A 21,748-nucleotide genomic window follows, 5' to 3' on the forward strand; every position below is an offset into this window, starting at 1 on the left:
TGACTGGATATTAATATGGAATCTAGGTATGGGGTAATTTTGCCTTGAACTTCGAAGTTCTGTTTAGTCACTGGTGGTGGTGGTAGTGATGAAAATGACATGGGTGTAGTATTTTACCAAATTTTCATGGCACTGCAAGTTGTTTACTTGGCATATTCATGCCTCTCAGATGGAAACACTCTCTAGAAGCCTGTCTTCTTAATGATGTGATTTTAAAAGTACTTAAAACTGGGTATAGGTTAACAATTCTGAAGCCACAATACATGTATACTAGAATTGAAAGATTAAGTAATGACAGATGGTGGGAGCCAGATTTTTCACTGTTGGAGCGGGATGTTACAGGTAAGCAAAGGAAGAAAGCTAGAAAGATCCATATGGTAATACAACAGACTTGGAGACATTAGTATAAACTCATGTTTGAGTTATAATATTCACAGTGAGGTGCATATACGGAGGTTACCAGGCACTCATATAATTCCTTGCATCCTCAACAGACAGGACCCAGAAGCAACAACACCCCTGTAGCAGTGAGCACATCCAGCATATCTTGATTCCCAAAACCATTCTCCAGTAAAATAAACCAGGATTCCTTGGAGAAACGGTTGATTCTAGGACTGGAAGGAGAAATACACAGGATGAGCCTTAACCATCTTATTCTATCAGAAAGTCAGATACAGCTGAAAAAAAAAATCCCCATACTAATGAAGGTAGGTCAAAGTGACATAGGAATCAACTGGATGAGTCTCAATTTCCAAAGCTGGGACCATTTGAGCCACAGAATAAATAAACTAGCATTAGATCATAACCCAAATACAAAATATATATTCATGAGTGTAAGTTGAATCGTGTCCCGTAAAAGGTATGTTTAAGTCTTGAAAGCTGGTACCCGTAAGTACAACCTTATTTGAAAACAAGTCTCACAGATGTAAGTAGTTAAAGAACTCAAGATGAAATCATCCTGGATTTAGGGTGGGTCGCATTTCCAATGGCAGCTGTCCTTATAAGAAAAAGAAATATCATGGAGAGACATGAAAGAGATACAGAGAAGGTGATGTGAAGATGGAGGCAGAGACTGGAATGATAAAACTACAAGCCAAGAAGGACCAAGGAATGTCAAGAGCTACCAGAGGTGGAACAGACAAGGAAGGATTCTTCCCTGATGGCCTCAGAGCTACTGTGGGCCTGTCCACAGTTTTGTTTCAATCTTGTGGCCTTGGAAATGTGAGAAAATACACTTCTGTTCTTTTAAAATGCCAAGTCTGTGGAAATGTGTTATAGCAATCCTAGGAAATGAATGCCATTGTTCCACACTGACATTAATAAATGACTGGATAAAAATACATGAGGGACTCTGGGCAATTATCTTGTGCAAAATGATTCCAAATAATTTATGTAGATATTCCTCCTTTGAAAAGTTAGAGCATAACTCCCCAGCTCCCCACCTGGGACAGTGTATCCAGATCCCCTGAAGTACTCTAAAAAAAAAAAAAAAAATAGATTGAGTTTCCACAATACCCAGTAAAATCCATGGCTTCAAAGTGGGGATAAATCTAAATGTCGGAGGCTCTGTGTTCTCCCTCTCTCTCTGCATTTTTATTCTGAATACCTTTCAACTCACTTCAGTTATTTTCCAACTCATTACATATACTTTCTTCTTTATTAAGCCACACCTATCGCTGAAATTGGTATTTCCACTCCAGCTCCTCAATATAACTTGTATAGCCTTATGCATTTACCAACACAGCTCTCTAAACATCATTTACAGTTTGATTCCACAACATCAAATCAAGATATGCAAATCTTCAGTCTTGGGCACATTCACTTATTGGAATTATAAAACAGAAAATCAAGGTATGCAGCATGTTTTATTAAAAGCCAACTATCTGGGACACCCGGGTGGCTCAGTCAGTTGAGTGTCCAACTTCGGCTCAGGTCGTGCTCTCACAGTCTGTGGTTGGAGCCCCACGTCGGGCTCTGTGCTGACAGTTCAGAGCCTGGAGCTTGCTTCTGATTCTGTGTCTCCCTCTCTCTGCCCCCCCCCCCCCCCCCCCCCCGCTCATGCTCTGTCTCACTCTCTCTCTCAAAAATAAATAAACATTTAAAAAAATTTTTAAAAATAACTAACAGGGCACCTGGGTGGCTCAGTCAGTTAAGCATCTGACTGTGGTTTCAGCTCAGGCAAGCCCCACATCGGGCTCTGTGCTGACAGCAAGGAGCCTCTTGGAATTCTCTCTCTCCACCTCACCCCTCTCACTCTGTCTCTCTCTCTCTTAAAAATAAATAAACATTAAAAAAAAAAAAAGCAACTATCAAATACCATCAACTGTTGATATAGAGGAGAGTGAGTGAAAGAGAGATCTACAATTACTGTTGCTTTCAAAGTGTCCCATTTTGGGGCAACATTTTCTTCATGTTGCCTGTGTTGTGCCAAGTGAACACATAAAATTAGAAGTACTTTTGAAACTACTACAAAGACTTATTTTGAGAAGCTTCCTTTACCACCTTTCAGTTCTAAAATATATATAAAAGACAACAAGCTTGATATCCATGGATATATATAGAGATATAATTTATAAAATATATACATACACTCTACACTACTCTTAATTGATATAAAAATACTGGGTATTAATCAGAATATATTAACTTGTGTTTTAGAGATTTGACTGATTCACCAAATTTTATATTAGGTTATCCTATGTCCTCATTCCTAAAAAAATTTTTTTACATTTATTTATTTTTGAGAGACAGAGCACAATTGGGGGAGGGACAGAAACAAGGAGACACAGAATCTGAAGCAGGTTCCAGGCTCTGAGCGGTCAGAACAGAGCCTGGCGCAGGGCTCAAACTCACAAACTGTGAGATCATGACCTGAGACGAAGTCAGACGCTTAATCGACTGAGCCACCCAGGAGCCCCAGCTATGTCCTCATTTCTAATTAATATCAGTTAATACTTCCTGGTCTATAATTGCCATTCTACCCATGGCCAAAAATACATTTTCTCACTTAATTTTTAAAAAGATTTCAAAGTTCTGGGGTGGCTCAGTTACTTGAGCATCTGACTTCAGCTCAGGTCATGATCTCCAGCCCTTCATCAGGCTCTGTGCTGACAGCTTAGAGCCTGGAGCCTGCTTTGGAGTGTGTGTGTTGCGGGTGGGGGGGGGGGGAAGGGCGTGTCTGCCCCTCCCCACTCACTCTCCCCCTCTCTTGCATGTGCATGCGCTCTCTCTCTCAAAAATAACTTGAGTGTGTGTGTGTGTGTGTGTGTACATATATTTCAGGAGCACCTGGGTGGCTCAGTTGGTTAAGCATCCAACTTTGCCTCAGGTCATGATCTCCTGGTTCACAAGTTTGAGCCCCACTTTGGATTCTGTACTGACAGCTCAGAGCCTGGAACTTGCTTCAGATTCTGTTTCTCCTTGACTCTCTGCCCCTCCCCCACTAGTATTCTGTCTCTTCTCTCTCTCTCTCACAAAAATAAGCTTAAAAAACATTTTAAAAATTAAAGAAAAAATTCCAAAGTTCTAAATTAGTAGTGTTATAATCCTTATTTGTCTTTCTCTCTCTTCATCTTGTTCACTTAAAGTTTATCACATTGGAAGCTACCAAAAGGTCTTTTCCCTATTTATTTTTATTAATAATAGCTTACTTCCTTCCTAGCCCAATTAGCCTAAGACCATCAGGAACAAACCTTTAGACTAAAAAAGTAAAGTGTATTGATCCAATTCAAAGAGGGAGATTTCAATCCAGAGGATCCAATGGCTACCTCACAAAAAAAAAAGGAAAAATATAAATGTTTTTTAGGGAAGAGTGAAGTTAAATAAAATTTAAATGAAGGAGACTTAAGGCAAAGCAGGCCTGTGTGTAAAGTCACCATTTGGCCTGGATTGCAAAGTGAACTCAAGATCTTTTTTCCTGAAAAACTACAAAGTTAAGGTAAATATGGAAAAGGCTATCCAGAAAATTTTTATCTGAAGCTTTTGCACCTAGGTTATAAATTGAAGTGCTTTTCTCCATGTCAAAGTGACTTATATCCTCCAGCTGAGAATGAAATTATACATTACTGATATCACTTCAAATAGCAAAATTCCTGATGGTCTGAGTTTAGAAAACAAATATTCTCAGTGAGGAAGAAAGCAGTCGTCACCCAAAGAAGGGGATTTTTTGATGACACTTCATAAATGCAGCACCTCCCTAGTTGAAATATGATTTCCTGTTAGCTTTTCACTTGGCTCTGTGTCTACGTTTTGGATCTGTTGAATTAGTGGGCATATATGCATTTCTTCATTGGAGGTAATCTTTAGTTTCTTACTTCTATATGATTAAATTTCACAATTTTACTCATGATGCTTCCTAACACAATTTGTTTTTAAGATAGCTTTCTTAAAATAATGTTGTATCTCCAATACTTTTTGAATTTTTATTAAGCCTACATGACATAGAATAAAAGTAAATACATGAACAATTATTGACAGGTGTAAATATTTTTTTTAAAAAGTCAGGAGATAAAATTTTAAATCATCTTATCAGAGTATCATGTGGAAATGTAAATAAAATAGAAATTAGTGACATAAATGACCAGATTAAGAGTCTTTATTTTTTTTTTTTTGCTATTGTTACCGTTGTCAACTTAGATATTTTTAGGGTGATGAGGAAGGATAAATCAGATACATGAATAATACAAACCCTAACCCAGTCTACTTAAAAAAATACAATGTTAGTAAGACTTAAAGAATCTTGACCAGCTATCTACACTAAAAAGTTTCATTCAATTTTCAAGTTTGTATTACCACTTCAACTCATTCTATTTAATAGAAATAGAATGAAATTCAATGATGGAAAGTACTAGGAAAGGTGAAAATGAATATGTAAAATCCAGAATATATGTATAACTGGCATTGTGGTAGTGCTAATTATACATTAATCTTCTTAATCCATTTGCTTGAGAAGAAAATTGGAGATTTGAAGTAATTATTTCAAGTCCTCAAAGGAGAAACCGCTCATTCTGTCTCTATTAAGGACAAAGCTACATAGGAAACTTGTATTAATACAGCCTACCGAACCTCACATCATAAAATATTTGTTCATTTCTCTAATTAAGAACTTGACTTTACAAAGTTAATTTCTTTTTATAGCATTTCATTAGGACTCATCAAATAAGTAGTTATCTTGCACCATTTGGAGGAATAACAAAAGTTCAATTTCGAGATTAGACTCACGTTCCTGCTGTTCATCTTATGGAGAATATTTTCTGACATGTATTAATATTCAAAGTAACAGTTGTGCTTTAATATTTATTACTATAGCAATTTTACAATTATGTACTTTTTTATATTTGTCATTGATAATTTTTAACCTTTTCTCTTTTCCCTATGATTACTGTATCAACATCTCAAAATAGAATTCTGAGCATAAATTTATAGCCATGAAGTGTTTGAGGTGTTTCTGAAAACTTGTTGAACACACAGAAAATAATATTTAATTGTGTCAGGGAGAATGCCATTGCACCAAACCATTAATTTTGGATGGACCCTTTCTTTTTTATTTTTTTTAACCTAGATACATCGGTGTCCTATTTGAAAATTATATAAGGCTCAGTCATGTTATGCTATTTGAACCCTAAGTTTATTCTATAGCCCTGTTCTATTTCTGTCAGTAGATTCAGCCAAACTATAAGGAAATAAAAGTCATTAAGAAAAAAAAGAAAATCAAAACATTAATAACCTAAAAATATCCATCTACCCTCTGTAGGCACTCATTCTAGTTTTTTCTGCATTATTCTTTTTGTGTTATTAGGAAAAAATGAGGACATATATGCATATGTTCTTATTTTATTTTTCTTATGCAAACTGTACCCTACTATATATACACTTTTGCTCTTGCTATATTCAATCAGCAATACATTCCAGATATAATTTAATATTAGTTAACAGAGACTGTTGTCAATGTTTTTTATAATTACAATAGACTTTATTGTCTTTCTGAAGCATGGTTTATTCAATTAAGTATGCATGGAACACAGGTCACTTACACATTTCCTAACTATAAACAGTGGCTGAATGAATAATTACTACATATAAGTTAAAGGACTGTTGCATGTGTATTTGGAAAATAATTTCCTAGAAATCGGATTGCAGGTTCAAAGGTAAACATATGTATTTCCACTACATATTGGCAAATTTCCTTCATTAAGGGTTGTATAAACAATCCCAGAATTAACTCAGGAGAGTGTCTGTTTTCCCACAGCTTCTCCAAGATAAGCCTTTATTTTTCTAGTCAAGTTTTTCATTGTTTAGTAGGATTTTTTTTAATTTTTTAATGTTTATTTTTGAGAGAGAAAGAAAGAGAGACAGAGTGCAAGGAGGGGAGGGGCAGAGAGAAAGGGAGGCTCCAGGCCTGAGCTGTCAGCACAGAGCCCAACGACGTGGAGCTCAAACCCACAAACCCCAAGATCATGACCTGAAGCAAAGTTGGATGCTCAACCAACTGAGCCACCCAGGCACCCTAAAAGGATAGTTTTCATTACATTTCCATTATATTTCCTTATCCTTTTGTAAACTGCCTCTTCATGTATTTGCTTATTCATTTTGTATTTTGGGTTATTTCCCCTCAATTCTACTGTTATGTATATATTTGCTAATATTAAACCTAAATTAGCTCTGATTATCTATGTGACAGTGCAACTTTAATGTAGATGCTTTATGTTTTTAATCCCTTCCCCTCATATTCTTTTCAATTATGTACTATATATGGTTATTATTTTCAAAGAACTTCAGTATGAACTTTTGTATGTACACAATTTTGTTTGTATTTTTACCAGAATTATATTAACCATACAAATTAACTTAGAACTGACATCTTTAGAATAGTTAATCCTTTATGCAAAAATTAGAGATGCCTTTCTATATGTTGGAAGTCTACTCTTTGGTCTTTCTTTTCCTATGTTTTTATATCTTCCTCATAAAGACCTTGTCCATCTATTTTAGGTTTATTTCTAAGGATTTTAGTTTCTCATTGGGTATTATAAATACAGTTTTTATTTCAACAAGTTTATCTTCTAGCTGGTTATTATATGGGTCTATGTGAACCTAATTTATATTAATTTTTTTGACCTTCTACCTTAGCTGTTTGTTTCTTGTGTTATACATATAATTGGTTCTCAAATTTAATGTTTTATATCATCTGAAAACAGAATTATATCTTTCTTATTCTAAAACTCTGATATTTCTTGTCTAATTGCACTAATACCTCCAGTAGTGTTCACTGTAGAAGTAATGGACATCCTTGTTTTGTACCTAGTCTTAGTAGAGGTATCACTTGTTTTTCAACTATAATCAAGATTCAGGCATTAGAAATATGTTTTATACTGTTAAGGAAAGATTTTTCAATTCTTATTCCCTGAATGTTACTATTAACAATGTGTATTTAATTATTTAGAGTCTTTTTTCTATAAAAAACAGTCTTTTTTCTATGGAAAACATGTAAGTTGTGTCTTTCTTAATGATTTTTTATTGTGGTAAAATACACATAACATAAAATGTACCATTTTAACTTTTTTAGTGTACAATTTGGTAGCGTTAAATACACTCACATTAATATGCAACTATCATCACCTTCCATCCCCAGAACTTTTTCATCTTCCCAAGCCAAAACTCTGTACCCAAACACTAACTTCTCATTCCCTCATTCTTCCAGTCCCTGGCACCCATCATTCTACTTTCTGCCTCAGTGAATTTGACTATTTCATATACTTTTAAGTATATAAGTAGAATCATACAATATTTGTCCTTTTGTGAAAGGCTAATTTTACTTAGAATAATGTTTTCAAGATTCATCCAAGTTGAAGCATGTCAGATTTTCCTTCCTTTTTCAAGGCTGAATAATATTTAATTGTATGTATATGTCACATTTTGTTTGACAGGAGACCATTAATGGACACTTAAGTTTCTTCCACAACTTCTATAAACATGGGTGTACAATTAGCTATTCAACTTCCTGTTTTTATTTCTTTAGGGTATGAACACAGAAGTATACTTACTGGATCATATGATAATTCTATGTTAGTTTTTTTCAGGAATCACCATACTTTTTCCACAGTGGCTGCACCACATTACGTTTCCACCAACTATGGCAAAGTTTCCAACTTCTCCAAATTCTTGCCAATACTTGTTTTCTGTTTTTCCCTTTTTTTTGTTTTTTTGTGTTGTTTTCAATAGTAGCCATCCTAATAGGTGTGAGGTGTTATCTCACTGTGGTTTTGAAGTAGCCTTTCTTTACACTACTATTATGATATAATTATATAATATGAATTATAATATATATTATATATTATAGTAATAGAGGTACTAATATTAAAACATTGAACTGTTAAGAAAATCTTTAATCATGATAAAGTGAGATTTACTCTATGTAGTATAAGATTTTGTTTCACAATATTTTATTTATTAATTTTCGATTTTAAATATGTTTTAGCTGAAATTTGAATTCATCTGCTGTAGCTGATGTAAAGAAATGTTTCTTGCTGACAGGAAAAATTAGCAAAACAATTAAGAAAATCTTTTCTCTCATCTGCTCCCATATGGTTTCTCCCTTATCTCCCTATTGATATAAACTCCAGGAAGCCACCTCACAATATCCTAGCCTCAGTGTCACAGAATAGGGAACAGAAGCTTGGGCTTGGGTCTGGAGGCCTTTTCTAAAAATATGTATTTACTGTGCTACATTGTTTAATATTAATTGCACTTGATCAAAAAGGATATTCCTAGTATCTGTATTTCTTCTAAGTTGCTAATGTTCTATAATTACTGTGCAAATAATATTTACATGTACAATAAGAAGGAAGTAAGAAATAGTTATGGTGCTGCATTTTACAAGTTTGCTGCTGAAATTAACAAGTTTATACTCAATATCTTATTAATTGCTCATTACCTCCATTGCACTAAAATTTTTATTAAAATTATTTTGATGTTGCTAAGACTTATTTTTCACTGTATGTCCAAATGAATTGCTACTATTTCACAATTATATTGAAAAAGAGAAAATTTCTCTGCATGAAGCATTAACAATGTTACAAGTTTACTTCATAGAGCAAAAATAGAAATAGCCTGCCTTTTATCAACTGCAAATGTCCTATGTTCCTTTTCATGCTATTTCTTTTTCATTAAAGTAAATTTTGTTTGATTCTTTGTAAAAATCAGTTTTCTTCCAATCCCTTTACTGAAGGTCAAAATGTTCAGGCTTTATCTGAATTTCTTGCAAATTTTATGAATAGCAATTCAATTTTAGTCATTTTCAGTGGGCAAAGTAAAGAATACTAAGAAAAATTCTCAACTATTTAGAATTAAATTATACTCTAACCGCAATTTAACAGATTTTAGACTTCTGCCACTACTTAACCTGTATAAAAACAAGTCTTCACATTTTCTGTGGTATTTCTGATTTCTTTAGTTTTCTAAGAATTACATCTACATGTTCAAAGTTAAAAATGAAAAGATTTTCAATTTTTCTCTAGAAGTAAAAACACTCCCAAATGTTGTTTCTTTATTACTTATAATAGAGCCTAAAATAACAACAACAAAAAATAGACACAAAGAAATAGAAGGCATGTGAATCACACTTAGTATTTACATTTAAAATCACGCTTCATCCCTGCATTTAAGGAAAATATTCACGTTTAAATGACCCGATTTCTAAGTTTCTTATATGTCAATTATTCAAATAACTGCTTTAAAATATGTTCAATTACAATGGTCAATAAAAAATGATTAATTTAAATGAAGGATTACTTGATGAGTGTTTAATGAAAGCAGAATTTAAAGAGCTGTGTACAGGTTTAAACCATCACAGAGATTTGATGAAACACTCTGGAAGTGGCTTTAGTAAGAAGCCATTATACCCACAGCCCTGAAGGGAAAAGGAAAGACAATGGTGTTACCAGATTTTGTGGGTCCAAAGACAAGTGACCATGTGACATTAATCAAACACAGTAATTGCTAGAATAATGACAATGCAGGGAACAAGAATATATCTCTAATGTATTTCTCCATCTGTCTTCTAGCATCCTGTTGAGGTTTTCTGCAATGCTGAACCCAACGGAAAATCAGAGGGTAAGGAAATCTACCATGGTAAGGTAATGTGCAGCGACTAGATTCAAACCTAGGCATTTCATTCTGAGTGTTGTTAGTGTAAATGGCATTGGACTTCTAATTTCAAATTTTATGTTGATCATTGTTGGTATATAGGAAAGTGAGTGCCTTCACTTAGTCCCTTAAATCTATGCATCTACTGTGATTATATCATAAAGCCATCTTTATTGCTCAAAAATACATTGCCTATGCTGTGTAGTGCACCTTTAATTTCACTTTGCTAGAAATGCCATAAAGTAAGATCATTTTTGGCATACTGACTGCAGAAGTTTCTTCAATTCTCCATTCCTCATGTTCAACCCTTTGCAAGGTAAAATTACTTTCATACCATCACATGGTAGAGGTAATTTTCTTCTCTGAATTTAGGCTATCCTCATGTCCTGCTTTGCCCAAGAGAATGTGATGCAAACGCCATTGTGTCTGATTTGAGCCTAGACTTCAAGAGGCCTGGTGCATTTTCTCTAACTTTTCCTCATGAGGAACATAATCACTCCAGTAGAACCAGTAGAAAGCAGAATCACTTCACTCCTATGATGAAGGAAGATGTGAGATCACACAGAGGAGAGCCAAATTCTACTGCCAAACTATCTTAGATCATCAGCCTGATCAGCCTGCCTATTCCCAATTAGAGCCGCACTACATTCAGTATAGTGTTCAACAACCAATCTGCAACTCAGCACAAATATATGAGTAAGCCAAGCTAACCAGAATAACCATCCAGTTGATCCATACAATTGTAAGAAATAGTTTCATATTGTTTAAAGCTACTAAGTTTTGTGGTACATGGTGCACAACAAAGTTCACCAGCTTCTACTCTATAATGATTTTGGTTTTATGGAGGGAAATTAATAATCAAAAGATCTTAAGTACAAAAAAATCACACATTTAAGAGAGAGAGTATTTTTACTGCACAATACAACTCTTTCATTAAGGCACATTGCATAAATGTAGAAGGTTATGTATAAATGTATAACACTTATATATAACAATGAAGCATCATGGCTCAAACTGAAATAATTATTGTCTCAGTCATTACAGTGTAAACATTATCTTTGTTATAACTTTACTGCTAAAGAGTATTTTTACTGGTTACTTAATTCCAAACTGGCAATTATTTTAAACCAGCTCATTGAATATAGTATTCCATAGTCTTCTGGCTAGTATTTTTTATGACAAGTGAGTCTTCCTATACCTTTGAAAGTAAATGTTTCTTCTTTCTCAGTTTTTTAAAAGTTTTTCTCTTAGGGCACCTCGGTGGCTCAGTCAGTTAAACATCTGACTTCAGCTCAAGTCATGATTTCACAGCTCCTGAGTTCCAGCCCTCCATCATCAGGCTCTATGCTGACAGCTCAGAGCCTTGAGCCTGCTACGGATTCTGTGTCTCCCTCTCTCTGTACCCCTCCCCCGCTCACACTGTGTCTCGCTTTCTCTCAAAAACAAACATTAAAACATTTTTTAAGGTTTTTCTGTTTGCTTTCATATTGTTGTCTTATTTTGTATACATGAGCATTATTTTTAACTTAATGTTAATAAATAATGCTTTCCAGGTGTAAACTGTCTCCACCAAATGCTGGACTTGCATATCTATACTTCAATTTCTGAGTTTTGTCCCCTTAATATTGTACAACCTTGTATAATTATAAGATAATTTTAAGCAAACATTTTCTAGTTTTGGTTTGTTTGGTTTGGTTATTATAATTGCTCTCAGATTTGTTCCACATATCTTTACAATAATTAAATCAGTGGTTTCTATTACTAATTTTGTAATTTTAAGTATAAAATATTCACTATATTCATTTGTATACTCTAATGAAGTACATACAAGATATATAGAATTATAAAGCAAACTATGTACCATTCATCCAGCTTAAGAAATAGAATTTGGTTTTTGTTTTCCTTCCAACTGCATAACTAGTCCTCTCTTTCCTACTCTAAGATAACTAAGATAAACACTATTCTGAATGCTGTTCTTATTTCTTTTCCTTTTTTTTTTTTTTTTTTTTTTTTTTTTAGTATTACAGCTCTGCTTCATACTGGTGTTTCCTTCAGACACATATTACTAAGTTGCACATGTCTTGGAACTTTGCATGAATAGCATCCTATTGTAGTAGAACTATGGCACATACAGGTGTCCAAACCATACTCCTTAAAGCCTTGAGAAAGGAACTTTGCAGATGTGATTAAAGTTACAATGGGCAAGTTAACACAGAATATCCTGGTAGGCCAAATTTAATTGTTAGTGCTTGGAAGCAGTCCTTTCCCTACAATGGTGAAAGATGTGATGAGATAAAGGTAAGAAAGCTGTTATACTCCTACCTACAAAAATGGAAAAAGGATTATGAGCCATGGAATGAGGCAATCTCCAGAAGCTGGAAAAAGCAACAAAATAGATTCTCCTTTGGTGCATTCAGAGATTCTTATAGCCCTGCAGATTCTTTGATTTTAACACAGTTAAGAATTTTAACTGTGCAGAAATTTCTAACCAAAAGAACTGTGAGATAACTTGTGTTGTTTTAATTCACTGAGCTTGTTGTAATTTGTTATGACAGCAAAAGACAAGTAATACACCTACTTTACATATTCTTTCACAGCTTGTTCTTTTCATTCAAGATTTTTTATAGGCACCCATGTTACAACACAACTACCATATTTCATTGTTTTTTATACTGATGTATTCTATTCTATTGCATGAATATACCACAATTTACTTATCAATTTTCTTATTAATGGTTACTTTAATATTTTCTTTTTTAAATGGCTATTATAATCAGCAAACCCATTCTGGGTATTTATCCAAAAACCCTAAAATCTGGATCTTGAAGATATATTTGCACACACATGTTTATTGCAGCACTGTTCACAATAGCCAAGATGTGGGAACAATCTAGATATCCACCAATGGATTAAAGGTAAAGAAAATGTGGCATACTGTGGAATATTAATCAACCTTAAAAAGGAAAAAAAATCCTGACATATGCAGCAACATGGATGAACATAGATAACATTATGCTAGTGAAATAAGCCAAATATTGCACTTACATGAGATATCCATATAATAGAGTCAAATTCATAGAAGCAGAGAATAGAATAGTAGTTACTAGGAGCTGGGGAGAGGCGGTAATGGGAAATTGCTATTCAATGATTATATAGTTTGGTTATGTGAGATGAATAAGTTCTAGAGATCTACCATACAATATCATACCTATAGTTAATGATAGTACATTTACACTTAAAATTTTGGTAAGAGAGGGGTGCCTGGGTGGCTCAGTTAAGCATCTGACTCTTGACTTTGGCTCAGATCATGATCTCATGTTTTGTGAGTTCAAGCCCCATGTCAGGCTCCACACTAACAGCGTGGAGTCTGCTTGGTATCTTCTCTCCCCCTCTCTCTCTGCCTCTCTTCTGCTTGCTCTCTTTGTCTCAAATAAGTAAACTTTTTAAAAATTTGGTAAGAGAATAGATCTTGTGTTAAAAGTTCTCACCAAAATAAAAGAAATTCAATTAAAGCAGTTGAAAATGTACATTATGTATTTCATGGTGCAGATAAGCAAGAATTCCAACCCTTCAAGGTATATATCAGTAAGTCATTTTGCCCAGCCATAGTATAAGCATTACAAAGGTTTACATATTAAATATGAAAGCAGAAATACACAGAATTAAAAGCAAACATAAAACAAAAACAAAGACAGAGGTTGCTCACTGTAAAGCTTTGCAAAGTAAGAACTGCTAATCATAATAAAGAGGATAAAATATTATTTAGAAATAAAAAATGGAAATTTCACTCATTAAAGTCTTAAATACATATATAGGAAAATATTCACAAGCATGCTACATTTTTTCAAGAATGCAAGGTTAGCTAATGCTTGACAATTAGTGTAGTTAAGCACAATAACAGGAAAAAAAATTATCATCTTAAGATATGCAGAAAAATATCATAAAATCAGTGATTCACAAACATTACTTTACAACTTTGGAATTAAAAGTAGAGGAAGAAGATTTAAAGTAACTGGCCTACAGTCTATTTTTTAATGAGGTGATAATGCTAGGAAAAAAGGAAAGTCAAGCAATTGGGTAAATAGCTTTGTCAACTAAACCTCCTTTGAGTAAGCAGATTAATGATATTCCCTATAAAGCAGAAATCATGTCTCTGGAACACCCTTAGCTGTGTTGCTGGCCAAGGATTTTCTAGAGTAAACAGAACATCAGATCTATGAGGTATGGCTTCTCAAGATAGCCATATAGACAAGTCCCAGAGTTATAAAACAGTCACATAATTTAAATCTCCCAAAATAATCTTAAATAAATATTAAGAAAAAATGATAGAAGTTGATTGTTGTATTAGTTTCCTATGGCAGCTGTGGCAAATTGTCACAATCTTGGTGGCTTAACTATGACAGAAATTTATTCTCTCATAGCTCCTGAGGCTAAAATTCCAAAATCTGTATCACTGTGCTAAAATCAGTGTGTATCAGCAGGGCCACGGTCCATTCTGAGACTTTAAGTGGCTGCCGGCATTCCTTTGCCTATGGTCACATCATTCCAATCTGTATCTCTGTGGTCACACTGTCTCTTCCTATTCTTCTGATCTTATGGAATCTTCTACTGCCTCCCTTATAAGGATGCAAGTAATTGAAGTTAGTAAGTATCCAGATAATCCACAATAATTTCTTCATCTCAAAGTCCTTAATGTAATTATCTCTTCAGTACTCTTCCCCCATATAAAATAATATTCACAGGTTCCAAGGATCTAGGATCTAGGCATAAATATTGTTTGGAAGGCCACTATTCAGTCTACCATAGTGAGCTTATTTCATTATTACAAATCTTCTGATATAAAAAAGCCATCTCCAAAGACACTGGGTTATATCCATATGTACAAAACGAAACAACTATCTAACAGCATTCAGAAATATTCAGGTGGAGTTATCAAACATAAAAAAATAAATATATTAAAATTTCTAGATGATTTTACACACACACACACACACACACACACACACACCCCAACCCCTCCGATAGGGAAAGCAAAAGCTTTTTTAACAGTCACCAAACCCAACAATCCTAAGAGAAAAGATTTACAAAGAAGATTTCCATCACAGTGAGAACTTCTGCTTATTAGAAGGAACCTTTGAGTCAGAAAACAAACCACAGAATGGAAAATTACATTTAAAATATATAACTAAGAACATCTATGGTTTTCATATCCAGTACATATAAAGCACAAATTAGTAAAAGAAAATCACCCAACTTGCTATATAAATGGTCAAAATATTTAAGCAGGCAATTAAAAAAAAGATATAAAAATAAGCAATAAACTCATTTATGGAAAGATGCTAAACCATATTGCTCATCATAGAAATGCCAAGTAAAACAATCACCACCACAGCTCTGCATGGCTAAAACATAAAAGCCCAAGAATACCAAATGGCAACAAAGAAATGAAGCAATCAGAACTCTCACACACTACTTCTGAGAGTAGAAAATGTTAAAAGTCTTCCGAAAATGTTTTTGCCATATCTGCTAAAGCTCAACATACACATGCAATATGACAAGTACTTGTACCCTGGGATGTATACCTCACAGGGTTGCATGCACATAACATACCAAACTTATGCAACTGTCCCAAACTAAAACAAATCCAAATGCCTGCCATATGTGAAATAAAAAGACTGTGTTTATTAATTCTAAAGAATACTATGGAACAATGTAAACAAAGGAGATTCAACTATCAGGAAGAGCAAATAAAGGGATCTCACAAACAATAATGAATGAGAAAAAGTAACAAAATCATATATACTCTAAGGTCCATTTATATAAAATTACAAAACCAGGCAAAACTAGCAATGTATGTTAAAAAGAGAAAACAGCACTAGCACTTACCCTTGAAAAGATACTTTAGAGAGTGACCAAATGGCACATGACAGGAGCTCTGAGCTTTAACGTACTGTCTATGAAAGTTGTGAGAGCAATTTGTATCCACATATGATGTATGCAATTTACCGCATGTATGTTATACTTAAATGTTAAAGAGGAATTTCATTTGATTTCATTTAACATTTCTGATAGTATTTTAGTAGGAGGAATTTGCAGCATATTTATTTTGGCATTCACCCATTTAATAACACAATAAAGACATTAAAGCAACACATTTTTATTAAAACCTAGAAGGTAAAATGCTTTACCTCTCTTTCATTCTGTCTGACACACACAACACAATTTTTTGTTTATTCCCCTCTAGAAATGGATTTTTTTTTTTTACCATTTTTGCAAATTCTCTTCAAGATAAGGGTGAAAAGAAACACTTGAGGGAGTAATTACAGGAAAAAAAATATCTCAATTTTGCAGCAAGGTAATTTATAATCTTAATTAACTTAACATTTTCATAATGTTTCTATTGATTTCAGCCTAGGCTCTCAAAAGCATAACACATAATAGTGGTCCTAATTTACTTGCATATTTACATTTAACAAAAATATAATATGCCTAACCTTATATCACTCGGTAAATAGTCATGTTTGATTTTTATTTCCATGCATTATACTCTTCCAGGTAAAAATTCATTAAATGGGATTGTTAGTTTCAATTATCCTGATGTGCGCCAAATTGAAGCTTGCTTTTCATTTACTTTTAAAACCACAAAACATGAAAGGGAAAATATATTCTTGAAGTAATATTCAGAATAATTGAGTGAACACAGAATATTACTTTATGCTTGTAAGGCACTACAAATAAATTTAAATTCATTTTTAACATAGCATAATGTAGTTCAATTACTGCAGTCAGGACTAAGATGGGGATAAAGGAAGCAGCAAACAATTTAAAGTGTTAAACTACACACACACACACAATCACAGAAGCCTTTACAAAGCACAATTCTCTCAGCGCCTAAGTCTCTGGAATGAAGTTAACCTATCCCAGAAAGGCACTTTTTCTCAGAAGCATAAGGAATGCTAGTTTGTATTTTCAAATTCTTTTACGGGCCAGAACTGTTCTGTATTCTTTCTTTCTTCCTCAATCAAATGTTTGAGATAAACAGGTACTGTCTTTCCTTCGTGGAAGGGCCACCAAGACACTGAAGTAAAAACTCTTAGTAGTGCCAAGTGTTTAAGCTGGAATTCCAGCCTCAGGATATTTAATCCTGAGCCCTTCCTGCTTTTTTTTTTTTTTTGAATCACAGGTTTTCTTTGGCGAGTTATTCATAAATGCCCAATTTGTCCACATTTCTGTCTTTGTGTGAAATCTGTCTGAAAGAGATTAATGACGAAAGCCGCCTACCTCAAGATCCCGGAGAGGTCCTCAACCGCGCACAGCGTCCTCGAGAGAAAAGCCGGGAAACTGACGAAGGCCGTGCCTCAGACCATAAGGACCACCGAGGCAAGGGCAGCCCACAGGCCACAGGTAGGAGGGGGCCGCCTACGCAGCTCCCTTCCTTGCATCAGCCCCCAGCAGGTCTGTCTGTGCTTCTCTGCCTCCTGCCAGGGGCCTGCCTTCTCTCACAGACTCGAGGGTGAGACCCTCACTGGGTCTCACTCTCCACTGGCTCTGGGTGGCAAGAAAACCCCCGTGTGGAGCCCTCCAGGTTGCGGTCCTGGCCCTGCTCTCACTCAGGTTGTGGGGAAAGCTGGCGCCGGTTTAGCTCCACTCTGGACTTCGCTGAGGCCGCTCTCACCCGCGCGCTGTGGGGAAGCGCTTCCAGCCAGGCGACTGAGGGAGTTGTTGCAGGACGCCATCAGGAGCACGTGACTGCCGCTTGCCCCCCGAGCTAGATCCGGGCAATTTGAGGCTCCTCCCCGCCAGTTTCCCCAGTGAAAGCTGCTTTGAAGGGCTTAGCGTTCCTTGAGAGAGCAAAGTGTTGTTGAGACCATCTGGAGGATGCACGTGGCTGCTCCAGGTTAAGGCCACTGTGTAAACTGTTGAGATTCTGGCAGGTGGTCGGAAGATCTACTCACCCAAGCTTGTTACTGCCACGTACTAGTCTAGAATGATCTGCCCCTTGCCTGGGTCTCTCTCTGCCTGCCTTGTATGGAGGCCAGGTTGTGAACCCTGACAGAGTCTCCTCGTGCTATCCCTCACCAGCAGGAAATGAGGTCAAGCAGATGGGGTAGGTGCTGCTGGGACCTCTATGACTGTCAATAAAGGTCAAAAAAAAAAAAAAAAAAAGGTTCAAAACAAAGATAATTCACTCTATTTTTTTAACAGAAAAATTGGGAAAAACAAATTATCCTTTCACTTCAGAAGTTTGTAGAGACGCAATAAGGTACATAATAAGTTGTTAATTTTATGAGTTCTAAAGAAAAGGAAAAATAACCAGAACTTATTTCCGGTAAACGTGGTGAGTAAAGGTGGTCTCAGGAGTCCTGTTTACTTCTAGGTTCTATTATTTATAAGATCTGTGACTTTGGGTGAGGTATTTAACTTCTCTGGGAAATGTACTTAATGATAGGGTTTTTAGGAATATAAAACTAATTAATATTTGCAACTTAAATTAGTGCCTGCAACAAGATAACTGCTATATATAGCAGCCATTATTATAATTAGTCTGTTTTCAAAATACATTATAAAGTGGGAGGAAAATAAAGCTTATTCTATTTAGAAGGGGAAAAAAGCATGAAAAATGTCTGGGATTGGAGTCTTTTATCTATTTGTACTGCTCTATGACCTTGGCAAAGGCATTATTCTCTGAGGCCTAGTTTTTAAATCTATGAGAAAAGTGTAATTTCACAGGACCTTTAAGACGGTTATATTTAATAATACTATTTTTTAAAATGAAAGAATTAGAGGAGTGCCCAGGTGACTCGGCTGAGTCTCCAACTTCGGCTCAGGTCATGATCTTGTGGTTTGTGAGTTCCAGCCCCACATAGGGCTCATTGCTGTCAGCACAGAACCAGTTTCGGATCCTCTGTCCCCCTCTCTCTCTGCCCCTCCTCTGCTCACACTCTCTCAAAAAAAATAAACAACAAAAATGAAAAAAATAGAAATTCAATTTTGTCTCTAGTACCGATTTGCTACTTTTCCACAGGTAAAAGGAAGTTTTTAAAAAGTGGATAAAATCAATACTTAGCCATCCTATCCGAATGCTCTCACATGCTCAATTTTCAGTTTCTTTCCTAATTAAACCCTAATCTGACGGAGAGATTTAATATAAAAGAGGAGAGGTTGATGGGGGTGGGTGATGGGTATTGAGGAGGGCACCTTTTGGGATGAGCACTGGGTGTTGTATGGAAACCAATTTGACAATAAACTTCATATATTGAAAAAAAATAATATAAAAGAGGAGAAATAGAGCCCTCATTATTTTATAAAACTCAGAAAACTGTTAAAGTAGCAATCAGTACACTAATTATATAGGTCATAACAAAAAAGAGTGAATTGTAGCTACATTATAGATCAAATAATTAAAATTTGCTTATAGAAAAAAAATATTTGTAGATTGTGCTAGTAGGAATAATATAAACTGCTATGGGTAAGGCAACTACAGTCAGCTCTCATGCTTGGCAGTAATTATCTTCTACAAAGGTGCCTTGACACTGAGTGAATACCAAACCATTTTTCCAGAAAGAAATGTAGGCTTAGATTCCTGTAAGCCTTTGGTCATAACTGTTTTACTACCTAATCAATGCATAACCGTATTTGTGGTTCTGCTCAAAAAAACTTATTTAATATATATTTTTATTCATTAACATTGAACTCCCATCCAACAGTTCTGTAATTTGTTCCAGAGTATAACTTATCTTAGACATGTATTTTCTCTATAAGTTACACCACAACCTTCTTAAGAACACTGGACAGTACAGTACCTTAGTACTATCTTCAGGGACCATTTAAAACAGTGAAACAAGAAAGAAAGGAAAGAAAGAAAGGGGAAGAAAGAAAGAAAGAAAGGGAAAAGAAAGAAAGAGAAGGAGAGAGAGGAAGAAAGAAAGAAAAAGAGGGAGGGAGGAAGGAAGGGAGGAAGGGAGGAAGAAAAAATATGGCATGAAATTGACTGCAAAAGGGACACTTGTGTACTCTATGAGAGCTGAAACAAGGAGGCAGAGGATCAATCACCTTGTTCCACTTCAGCTGGGAGCACAGCATCAGGTGACTCAGATTTTTCAATAATGGGTATGTCTGTGAATGGCTCAAAGTACACTAAGATCCTATTATGGGTTACAGAGAGATTGTAGCAAGTGGGCAGATTTGCAAATATGGCATCTGCTAATAGTGAGTTCAACTATATGTTATGTCATGCTCTGGTTCTAACTTCAAAGATGTTAAAAAGGAAAGATGCTATTTCATTCTTGCCTGTTTCTAGGTATTTTTTGCAGACCCATAAAAATAAAGCTAAGCCATAAACATATAAACATAACTATAGTACATAAACATAAAACTCAGTCAGAAGTACTCATTATCACTTTAAGCCATTCATGTCCAGGCCTTCAGACTTGTTATTTTGCCATTTTACTAGGATGACCATTGACTCTCCTCCAAGAATTTTATTTTGGTTCAAACCTCTGAATTTCAGGAACTTGAGCTGCCTTCTATGGAGTAATGCACCTAGGCTTTGATCATCAGAACTTCCACTGAAGCCACATGATGATTCTCAAAATGTACAGCCTCTACATAGAAATTCCATTCAATATTCAAAAGAGAGTTTATATGGTAGTCATGTAAGCATCCATGCCCTATGTTCCCCCAGTCACTTATGCCTTAAATTATTTCCTGCCTAATGCATTTGATCTTTCAGCTTTACCATCCGAATCTGGAAAATAAACTAGTTAGGCTATGGTACTTGACATCTTCTGCCCACTCCTCTGACCTTGATAATTCTTGTGTATTGTTATCATGAACAAACCAAATACATACTAAGAATTTCATGGGGCAATTTCAATTATTAAAGTGATATTAACTTAAGCATAATTATTGATTGATATGGTTAAGTAAAAGACTCTAGTCATCAATATAATTTGGAAGTGATAATATAAATTTATGGTTACATTCGCTTAAAAAAAAACCTTAATTCTTTTCATTTGAAAATAATCACCAAATCAATAAGAGTGATATTCTAGGGGCACCTGAGTGGCTCAGTCAGTTAAGTGACTGACTTCGGCTCAGGTCATGATCTTGTGGTTCACGTGTTTGAGCCCCAAGTCGAGCTGACAGCTCGGAGCCTGGAGCCTGCTTCAGATCCTTTGTCTCCCTCTCTCTCTGCCCCTCCCCCACTCACACTCTGTCTCTGTCTCTATCAAAAATAAATAAACATTAAAAACAAAAAAAAGAATGATATTCTGTGAGTCAAGACTGTGGTTTCTAAACTAATATTTAAAAAAAGAGATTTGTTGGGGCACCTGGGTGGCTCAGTCAGTTGGGGATCAAAGCTCCTGGGTTTGAGCCCCATGTCAGGCTCTGTGCTAACAGCTCAGAGCCTGGAGCCTGCTTTGGATTCTGTCTCCTTCTCTCTCTGCCCCTCCTCACTTGTGCTCTGTCTCTCAAAAATAAATAAAAATGTAAAACAAATTAAAATATAAATAAGTATTAAAGAAAATTGTATGACTCAATTTCAGTGTTTATTAATACAGTTTCATTGGAGCACAACCATGCCCGTTTGTTGACATCTCATTTT

General features: G+C 35.2%; 1 long non-coding RNA gene across 1 annotated transcript in view; it reads right to left on the reverse strand.

Moving 5' to 3' along the window:
* The window catches only part of LOC132680273 (uncharacterized), a 49,342-nt gene extending 31,469 nt beyond the window's left edge, over window positions 1–17,873 (reverse strand). The window contains exon 1 of the long non-coding RNA XR_009610602.2: window positions 17,422–17,873. This is a non-coding gene — a long non-coding RNA (uncharacterized LOC132680273). The remainder of the gene's footprint in view (window positions 1–17,421) is intronic.
* Window positions 17,874–21,748: the final 3,875 nt, after the last annotated feature.

Source organism: Panthera onca, chromosome A1 (assembly GCF_046562875.1).
Source record: "Panthera onca isolate mPanOnc1 chromosome A1, mPanOnc1 haplotype 2, whole genome shotgun sequence".
Lineage (NCBI taxonomy): Eukaryota > Metazoa > Chordata > Mammalia > Carnivora > Felidae > Panthera > Panthera onca.